Genomic DNA, 10,875 nt, shown 5'->3' on the forward strand with positions numbered 1-10,875 from the left:
GATTTCTTCGGTGGAAAAAAAAAATCGACAAAGCAATATCAGAAAAATGTCGCGGCAATGAATATCCCTCTTCAGGCGTCAAAGTCTCTTTAGATTTCCTCAGACAGTATGAGGTCCTTTTTCATTGGTTCCAAGCAAATAAGGAGCTAATAAGTAGTAGGTAGCTAACCAAGATCATGTTTTTATGTTTTTAGTCATTATTGGACCAGGGAACAACTACATATTTCCGCTAATGAATCATGAGGAAACATAATTATGATTTAAATAGGCCTCCGTCTCTGCCTGTCTCTCTGTCTCTGGCTGTCTCTCCTGCTCTCTCTCTGCCCTTCTTCATCTCTCCCACTCAGCCGCTAACCCACTTTTCTTTTGCACTCTCCGTTCCAACTCCATTCCCTCATTCTCACAATCAAAAGTAATCTAGTTACTAAAGATTAAGTGCAAATAGGCAAGACACAATGTGTGTGTTTGGTGTGTGTGTGTGTGTGTGTGTGTGTGTTTGTGTGTGTGGGGGGGGGGGGGGGGGGGGGGGGCGGGGGTTGGTCATGTGTGTTTGAGAGAGCGATATAATGAGTTTAATAACAGACCGGAAGCCACTCAAATGGGAGTCTATATGAAGTGTGTGCTTGTGTGTGTGTGTGTGTGTGTCTGTGTGTGTGTGCGTGTGTGTGTGTGTGTGTGTGTGTGTGTGTGTGTGTGTGTGTGTGTGTGTGTGGAGAGGGGGCGTTCGGTATGGGCGATCGATAAAGCTAATGCATGGTTAATTTAACCCACCTCCTGAATGGAGGACATCGATTCTAAAATAGAAACAGAGAAAGATAGAGAGGGACGAGGAGAGAGGAAAGGAAGTTTGAGAGAGGGATTGAGAGAGACAAAGAGAGAGCGGTTAAGGACAGAGAGGGAGGTTTTTTTTACGTAATCAACAGTACCGTAATTGTAATCTTTTAATGTACTTCTCCAGAAGTACAGGATGCATTCATGAAACAATCATGACACATACGTGCTACATAAGTGAACATTAGAATTAGCATTCAGCGTTCAGCTTGACTCTCTGACAGCTTCGGCCTATCAGTCCTGACTGCCAACACTCCATGTCACATCTGAAAATAATACACCCAGCCAAAAATATTGGAACTGAAAACACACAGGCATGCCCACATGCCAGTGCATGCATGCAAACACCGCGCGCACACACACACACACACACACACACACACACACACACACACACACACACACACACACACACCTATCAGTGTATCTGTGTGCACAGTGCAAAATGATTCATGGTAATGAAAGGGGTAGGAAGCTAAATTAAACAGGAGCCGTGCTGCAAATATAATTAGTAAGTGTGTGTGTGTGTGTGTGTGTGTGTGTGTGTGTGTGTATATGGGGGGTTTATTGCACCTCTCTATTAGTGTACATTTGGTGAGAGAGAGAGAGAGAGAGAGAGAGAGAGAGAGAGAAAGAAAGAGAGAGAGGGGCCTGGTCCCAATAAAGGAACTTCTGGATCATTTTCATGCGTTTTTCCGTGCCTAGACGGTTTGTAAGGAAAGCAGGTCCAAAGAAGTGGTTTTCTCTCCCACCCTTCCCTCACCCTGCTTTGTTTCTGCACTTGAGTTTGTGAGTGACTGTATTATGAGCACTTTCAAAGTGTCAATGTGTTTCAGTAGAGTTTGCAGTCTGAACTCTCCATGTTCCAGCTTCCAGCTTCTTTGTCTGTGCGTGTGTGTTACTTTTTTTGTGTGCGTTTGTCCATTCATGTGTGTGTGTCCGTGTGTGTGTGTGTGTGTGTGTGTGTGTGTGTGTGTGTGTGTGGGGGGGTGTGTGATTGTGCGTTTTTGATACTTTCTTTCAAGCTTTCATTTCTTCCCATCACTGCTTCCGGAGAGCGGGAAGAGACATGTATCTCATTGGAGAGCCTCCTCTTCTCTCTCTCTCTATCTCTCTGTCTCTCTTTCTCTCTCGCTCTGCCTCTCTCTCTATCTCTCTGCCTCTCTCTCTCACTCCCTCTCTCTCTCTCCATCTCTCTGTCTCTCTCTCGCTCTAGTTCAAAGAGCTGAGGGAGCTTCATATCGCAGCTCCACTTGAGATGGAACCATAATGGAAAAACCAAGATGGCCGAACCGTGACAGCTACAACAAACTGGCAAATCAAACTAACATCCTTTTTCTCTGTCTGTCTGTTCATATCACCATCTCGTTAAACTTGATATAAGTCCCTCTGCAACCATCTGCTCCGACTTTATCTCCCTACCCTCTCCCCCTTTGTCTTTCTCCTTTCAGATTTTTACTTGCTTTATCTTCCCAAAAAGAAATGCAGACCAGGGTGTGGCTTAATGCACAACGGATCAGGGTTGGTGTGTGTGTGGGTGTGTTAGTATTGATCGTTGAGGATTGGATTTGCAATAGCAGAGCGCAAACTTGGACCAGCGCCGCGTTGAGGTAATCGATGTTTTACCCCTGGGTGGAATGTTTCGCTGTGCCCCTTCCCCCCCCCCCCCCCCACACACACACACACATACACTAAGACACACACACACAAACACACACACATTTTTTGCGGAGTCTATAAGGGTTATGTCAGTGTTGGCGCAGGTGCTAATAGTGTAGCGGTGGTAGTCATGGCAACGGCTACACTGGGATAGGAGTGGCGTAGCCCTCCCTTGTTCAGAGATGTCTCTCTGTCTCTCCCCCTCCCTCCCTCCCTCCCTCCCTCTGTCTCCCCCCCTCCCTCCCTCTGTGTGCTCATTCTCCTGTCGGGGTACGTTTTTGACCTTTGACCCCTCATATGCCCTGCGAGGTCAAGATAGATGGCTCTGTTGGCCTCGAGTATCCCCTCTATGCGTCTGTGTGTTTTGGTAGGTGTGTGTGTGGTGTGTGGGGGGTGGTGGTTGTTGTTTGTGAAAAAGTATGATATCCCCATAGACTAGAGACAGCGAGAGAGATCGACAGCGAGAGAGAGAGAGAGAGAGTATTTCTTGTTCTTGATAATGGATTATAAAACACAATAGGCACATTGACCTTGTCAACAACCTTGACCAGTAATGGTGTGCTGCAAAGTGTGTGTGCGTGTGTGTTTGTGTGTCTGTGTGTTTTACCAACAGTCAGATACACAGGAGGCAGGGAGGGCAGACAGACCAAGGAGTGAGCCAAGCAGGCAGACTGACAGACAGATGGACAGACTGACTGCGACGGCGGACAAACAACAGAAACGCTCCCCACCGTGCTCAAGGGCACTCTGGCAGACACGGCCAAATGTAGGAATCCACCTGGAGAGCCTTTCTGAGGTGCCACGTCTCAGGAGAGGGAAATGACCAGAGCCAGGAGTGGCATGGGCACAATCATTTGGCCACAGTGAATGACAAGAAAGCCAACGGAATTAAACCAGCAGGGTGGAAGAGGCTGAAGAGTGACCAGAGTCCTCTCTCTCTCTCTCTCTCTCTCTCTCTCTCTCTCTTCCTCCCCCCCCCCCTCCTGGTTTTTAACAAGCTCCTGGAGAAACAGCAGCGACGCGCTAGGGAGAACACACTCTAAGATGTAATAAAAGAGTCGGATACAGAATCCATTTCAACACCCCTCCAGTGATATGTATTAGCGGCGAAGGAACAGTGGTGAATTTCAGATGCAAAAATAGCGGCAACGGAGGGGGAGAAAGTGCTCCAAAGGGTGGGAAAGTAAGGGACTTATAAGTTGATCTGTTTATTCATAATGCCAACATTATTATTCTGTGTGCAATGCAGGAACACTTGTCAGGCCAAGGTCAGACATCTGAATAAAACGGGTAATCTCTCTTCTCGCCCTTTTCCGATGTTTGATTACTGAACTACTTGTCGCACAAACAAGAAGTTTGACGGCAGGCAAATCGGGCTAAACTGGGTTTTTCGCGTTCTTTAAACTAGATGAAAGATAAACTGAAACAAGCTAAAACATTCTGTAAGGACAGCTTTGTTTTCAGGAAAAGTGTCTGTAAAGGTTTCAAATCAACTCTGTGTCGACCGGCCACTGTAGACCCTCATTTATTAAATCACTTTCTAAAAGTCACTCACGCGAAAGGCTTTCTTCAGTGGAATATCTCCGTACCGAGACGGTACGGAGATATTCCGTACCGTCTCGGTACGGAGATATTCCACTGAAGAAAGCCTTTCGCGGCCCAGGCTGTGTGCCGTCTCCCCCCTCACAAGTTCTGATGGTAAAAAGTAGGACTGCTGGATCACAGATTACTACGCTACTCAAGAGCCCCTTCTTGAGACCTCCTCCAGACTCTCTCTCCTTCATCTCTCTGCTCTTATCTCCCCTCTCCTCCATAGTTTGCTCTTTTATCCCCTCCTCTGCTCCCCACCTGAATAACACCTTTTGAAATCCATCTTTCAGACACACACAACTCAATCTTACCCCGATCTAACCTAATCACCATTCGCGCACGCACACACACACTTTCTTGTAATATGTATATCAGTGCGTGAGAGACTGACGGAAGTAGACTTATGTCTATGCTCATTACTTTGTAATGGACAGTAAATGTGTGCGTGTGTCTCTGTGTGTGTGCTTGCATGCGTGCGTGAGTGAGAGAGAGACAGAGAGAGGGAGACAGAGACGGATAAAGAAAGAGAGACAGAGAGATGTGATCCATCATCTGGTTTCCAGGCAGTGGATAATGGATGTGTCAGGTTTGTTGTGGGAGTGTGTGTTGTGGTTCTTAATTTCACACTAATGATTGGCTTCAGAGCAGGGATGTGGGACGGAGGCGGTAGAGAGAGGTAGAAGGGAGGAGGCCGGAGAGAGAGAGAGAGCGAGAGAGAGAGGAAATCAAACAAGGCGGAATCTAAAGTATTTCAGATTAGACAGAGAGAAAATAATAACACAAAATACAAATACTAATAAAGTGAAATAAAACATAATCGACATATCCTAAAACATGAGTCACAAAGGCCCAATAAAACTTGTGAACAGCCAACCTGGCAACCACCTCCGGCTGTCCATGAGCCTGCGTCCTGGCAACCGGCATTCCCACTCCACTGCTTATTTAGTCTTCTAAAATGGACGCATTGCCAGTGCAAAAGGACTTTGAACTAATAGGATCCAGTCTGGGAGTCCCACATAAGTGTGTTATTGGTGTTCCCAGGCAATACCATTCTCACCTTGTCTGCAAGCAGACAGCTGCCTCCACACAAGACACAGCTGAACTGGCAACCTCCCAACCCACCCGCACCACCAGGAAATTCACCAGCAAATCATCTGTTTACTACGCGGTGTGCACTTTCATCCAGCGTGACTCAAAGTGGCGTTTCCTCATCAATCAGCAGGTAGGGGCCAGGCCTTTTAATCACCAGTACCTGCAGGTAGGCCGCAAACCGCAGGGTTTGAACCCTGAACCCTTTGGCTTAGAGTCAGACACATTAACCGTTAGACCTATAGTCTCTGAATTACATAGAAGAATAGTATTGTCCTTCAAGGTGCCCTCACACTGCCCCGACCAAAGCCAGGAGACGGAAACCAGCGACCAAAGCCCCACATTGGTGCCAGTGGACCTCGGCCGCAGGTGAGGGGTTGTGCTCCGCCTGCGGGGATTCAACGCCTCAGAGGTGCACGCCAAGCGACTGGGATTGAAGGTCGGTGTGGTGTTTCATTTGAATAATTAAAGGTTTGTTTTCTTCAGGTTGTGTTATCGCCACCCCATCTGTTAACTTGTGTTATCTAGCCCTCCTTTGTTCACCTGTTCCCTGGGGCGAACCGGTAACAAGGGATCCCTTAACTATACCAGAAAAACGTATGTATGTCGACATTTCCCTCACATGATGTATGGACAAATGCATGTATGGGGGCAGTGGGGGGCAGTGGGGGGCAGTAGGGGGCAGTAGGGGGCAGTGGGGGCAGTGGGGGGCAGTGGGGGGCAGTGGGGGCAGTAGGGGGCAGTAGGGGGCAGTGGGGGGCAGTGGGGGCAGTAGGGGGCAGTAGGGGGCAGTAGGGGGCAGTGGGGGGCAGTAGGGGGCAGTGGGGGCAGTGGGGGGCAGTGGGGGGCAGTGGGGGCAGTAGGGGGCAGTAGGGGGCAGTGGGGGGCAGTAGGGGGCAGTAGGGGCAGTGGGGGGCAGAAGGGGGCAGTGGGGGCAGTAGGGGGCAGTGGGGGCAGTGGGGGGCAGTGGGGGGCAGTGGGGGCAGTAGGGGGCAGTAGGGGGCAGTGGGGGGCAGTAGGGGGCAGTAGGGGGCAGTGGGGGGCAGTGGGGGCAGTAGGGGGGCAGTGGGGGGCAGTGGGGGCAGTAGGGGGCAGTGGGGGGCAGTAGGGGGCAGTAGAGGGCAGTGGGGGGCAGTGGGGGCAGTAGGGGGCAGTAGGGGGCAGTGGGGGGCAGTAGGGGGCAGTAGGGGGCAGTGGGGGCAGTAGGGGGCAGTAGGGGGCAGTGGGGGCAGTGGGGGGCAGTGGGGGCAGTAGGGGGGCAGTGGGGGGCAGTGGGGGCAGTAGGGGGCAGTAGGGGGCAGTGGGGGCAGTAGGGGCAGTAGGGGGCAGTAGGGGGCAGTGGGGGCAGTAGGGGCAGTAGGTGGCAGTAGGGGGCAGTAGGGGGCAGTGGGGGCAGTAGGGGCAGTAGGGGGCAGTAGGGGGCAGTAGGGGGCAGTAGGGGGCAGTGGGGGCAATAGGGGGCAGTAGGGGGCAGTAGGGGGCAGTGGGGGGCAGTAGGGGGCAGTGGGGGGCAGTAGGGGGCAGTGGGGGCAGTAGGGGCAGTAGGGGGCAGTAGGGGGCAGTGGGGGCAGTAGGGGCAGTAGGGGGCAGTGGGGGGCAGTGGGGGCAGTGGGGGCAGTAGGGGGCAGTAGGGGGCAGTAGGGGCAGTGGGGGGCAGAAGGGGGCAGTGGGGGCAGTGGGGGGCAGTAGGGGGCAGTGGGGGGCAGTGGGGGCAGTAGGGGGCAGTAGGGGGCAGTAGGGGGCAGTAGGGGGCAGTGGGGGCAGTGGGGGACAGTGGGGGGCAGTGGGGGCAGTAGGGGGCAGTAGGGGCAGTAGGGGGCAGTAGGGGGCAGTAGGGGGCAGTAGGGGCAGTGGGGGGCAGAAGGGGGCAGTGGGGGCAGTGGGGGGCAGTAGGGGGCAGTGGGGGGCAGTAGGGGGCAGTAGGGGGCAGTAGGGGGCAGTAGGGGCAGTGGGGGGCAGAAGGGGGCAGTGGGGGGCAGTGGGGGGCAGTAGGGGCAGTAGGGGGCAGTAGGGGGCAGTGGGGGCAGTAGGGGGCAGTAGGGGCAGTAGGGGGCAGTAGGGGGCAGTAGGGGGCAGTAGGGGCAGTGGGGGGCAGAAGGGGGCAGTGGGGGCAGTGGGGGGCAGTGGGGGGCAGTAGGGGGCAGTAGGGGGCAGTAGGGGCAGTAGGGGGCAGTAGGGGGCAGTGGGGGCAGTAGGGGGCAGTAGGGGGCAGTGGGAGCAGTGGGGGCAGTGGGGGCAGTAGGGGGCAGTAGGGGGCAGTAGGGGGCAGTAGGGGCAGTAGGGGGCAGTAGGGGGCAGTAGGGGGCAGTGGGGGCAGTAGGGGGCAGTAGGGGGCAGTGGGGGCAGTAGGGGCAGTAGGGGGCAGTGGGGGCAGTAGGGGCAGTAGGGGGCAGTGGGGGCAGTGGGGGCAGTAGGGGGCAGTGGGGGCAGTAGGGGCAGTAGGGGCAGTAGGGGGCAGTGGGGGCAGTGGGGGCAGTAGGGGGCAGTGGGGGCAGTAGGGGCAGTAGGGGGCAGTGGGGGCAGTGGGGGCAGTAGGGGGCAGTGGGGGCAGTAGGGGCAGTAGGGGGCAGTAGGGGCAGTAGGGGGCAGTAGGGGGCAGTGGGGGCAGTAGGGGCAGTAGGGGGCAGTAGGGGGCAGTAGGGGCAGTAGGGGGCAGTAGGGGGCTCATGATGTCTCCGAGGTGTGAGTCGTGGATCCCGGTTTAGAGCCCGGGGGGCCGGCTCCTCCAGCTCTGTTCGTTCAGCGGTCCATCAACGTCACCACGAGACGATCAGCGACGCAGGACGGCCGCGGACATGAAGAGGATGTGTTGTGCCGTTAACGGCGCAATCCCAAAAGCCAGGGATAAAACATGTTTTTACGTAGCATAGAGTTCATTCCCTGTGATACAAAAGAGACAGGTAAAGATCAGACAGGTAAGTCTTTAGAAGGGCGCATTTGAGTGGTAATATTAGGATCTGCATGCACGTAGATTTTCTTTCGAAGAAACACCAGGCTTTTCTCTCAGACACGCCTAAACTATGACATCCTATGGGTCATAGAATGGCTGACCATTTTGAAATGGGCGACGCAATATCCATTAAACGTTTGGAATAACATCTGGCAGTGTTTCCCTATTAGTGAGGACTACGCATTTCAGTATTCGCTGTAGAAGGATACTTCAAACTGATGTCACGCCACCTGCGGAATGGTGCCGCATACCATATCCTCGCATCGGGATTACCATCGTTCATTTAAAGACTTAGAGATAATTGTAACGATTATTAAAATGGCTTCAAATACTTAACGGTAAGTAAAGATGACTGGTTAAAAGCCACATGCCGGCTCAATAATTAACAGCCAAACCATGAGAGCCAAATAGATAAATCATGACACTTTGAGTATCTCTGTTAACTAAATCTTTCTTAGAATAACAAGAGGGCCAATTCTAGTCAGTGATATAAGATTGACAATACAAACAGACATTGTCTGCGCGTGCAGACAACCATGTTTGGAAACAGGAAACCCAGACTCAAAGGAGGCACATTCATCACTGAAGCAACGAGGACATCACATTGTGTCATGTTAGATGTTCAATGGATTTCCAGTGCAAATCTAATTTCCTCGAACGGCGGGACTTTGTTGAACAGGGGACATTGACAAATCATCACGTTCTACAACGCTGAGTCCCGCCCTCACTTCCCCCTCCACCCAATAGACTCCACCTATCCATGTCTGTAATCGAGTCATTGGGGTTTGCGTTCATCCATGACGTAGAGCGAACAGTCAGACACACAAAGGTAACTAAGAGGCATAAAGGGGTGAGTTGCTCATGGACGGGTAAAGGTAGCCTTTGGACGGCGGGCTTTGAACCCCCAACCTTTCCACTGGTCAAAGAAAACCCCAAAACTAGGTGACCCCTGACCCGTATCATTCTTATCATACTATACTTCAAGGAAAAGTCTCTCTCTCTCTCTCTCTGTCTCTCTCTCTCTCTCTCTAGGATGCTGACTACATGATATGAGAGGATACGTTTAAGCACCAAGCACGCATCCCGAACTATTTTAAACTGCCTTACCGTGTATAAGCCCAGGGCGAGTCACACAAACACAAACACCAGCAGTTTGGACAGCATCCCCATGCAGATTGAAAAATGATATTTCTCTCCCTGGCATCCTCCCCCTCACCACGTGACCCCAGGCATTCTGCTGACACCCTGATTCATGGGGGCCGGACAGAAGGCTGGTCGCCGAGTCTGTGTGTGTGCGCCTGTCGTTGTGTGTGTGCCTGTATGTGTCTGCATGTGTGTTTTCTTGTGTGGGTTTAATTGGGTTTAATTGTGTAATTGCAAATGCAGGTGTATATTTCAGTGTGTGTGTGTGTCGGTTCTGGCGTGTGTGTCTGTGTGTGTGCTTGTGTGTGTGTGTGTGTGTGTGCGTGCACGTGCGTGCGTGCATGTGTGTCCATCGCTTGCAGCATATGTAGGTCAGCTCTTCTGAAGCCCTTTTACTCCGGAGGCTGCAGCAAAATAAATCTCTAACGTTTTAACCTTAGGGGACGACTGGAGTCAGGACACTGAGAGTTCTACACAGGCCCGGATCTGGACTGTGGAAAATAACACCAGCAATAACTGGACTATATTTACAGTCCATGAAAGCACACACACACACACACACACACACACACACACACACACACACACACACACACACACACACACACACACACACACACACACACACACACACACACACAGACAAGCACGCAGCCTATCTATAGGCACAAGCCTATAGATAACAAATAGTTAAGTAGCATATAGCTAACAAATAGTGAAGTAGCCTATAGCTAGCAAATAGTGAAGTCGACTATAGAGTATCGTGAAGTAGCATACAGTGTAGTAGAGAAGCGTGAAGTAGCATACGTTGTATGTGCCAATCGCTGAGCAGGCTTTAACTGAGCAGCATACTTAGCAGTAGAGTATAGCGCACTACTGTGCCAACGTAACACACCTGGCCTCAACCAAGCAGCTCAGGTGTTTGGCTCAAGGGCACAAGGGCTTTATATCCCCAGGGTCGAACAGTGGATCGAACCAGCAACCATCACTCTGACCTACTCTCCTCCCCGAACCCCCAATGGCGCCACACCAGCGATCAATCTGGAGTGGAAGAGGAGTGGAGGCCAGGGAGAGGAGGAGAGACCGGGAATTCACTTAACGGCATTGACAGATGGAATTTTTATTAATATGGACTGCTGGAATCGTAACATTTACCCTGACATTTGAGAATAACGTTCCTACCTAGCAGCCAAATGTGTGCTGCTCGCACATGAGGGCACACACACACACACACACACATAATCACACACATAATCACACACACACACACACACACTTACAGAAATTCATCTTGACGAGCTGATACAATAACACTATCATTTAAAGTCTCTTGTTCTCTCTTGATAAGTGACTCCTTCTTAATTCGCTGGCGTTGTTCTCGTCGGCTCTTTTAACTCCATTGCCATTCTCTCCTTTTTCAAATGATGCAACATTTGAAAACACTTTTGGGTAATTTTAGTTGGGATTCAATTAAATTAAAAAAATAATGTATTTCTTTCACACTAGATTAGTATTTGACCTGCTTCCTGTCCCCCCCCCCCCTCTCAGTGGCATTGATACCCTTTGGTCTTGTTCTCCATCTCTCTCCATCCATCCTGCTGTCTCTCTATTTC

General features: G+C 51.6%; 1 protein-coding gene across 2 annotated transcripts in view; it reads right to left on the reverse strand.

Annotated features, from left to right (window-relative positions):
• The window catches only part of fars2 (phenylalanyl-tRNA synthetase 2, mitochondrial), a 98,413-nt gene that overhangs the window by 17,284 nt on the left and 70,254 nt on the right, over positions 1-10,875 (reverse strand). The window lies entirely within an intron of this gene.

The sequence above is a fragment of the Pollachius pollachius genome (assembly GCF_949987615.1).
Source record: "Pollachius pollachius genome assembly, chromosome: 17".
NCBI classification, from domain to species: domain Eukaryota; kingdom Metazoa; phylum Chordata; class Actinopteri; order Gadiformes; family Gadidae; genus Pollachius; species Pollachius pollachius.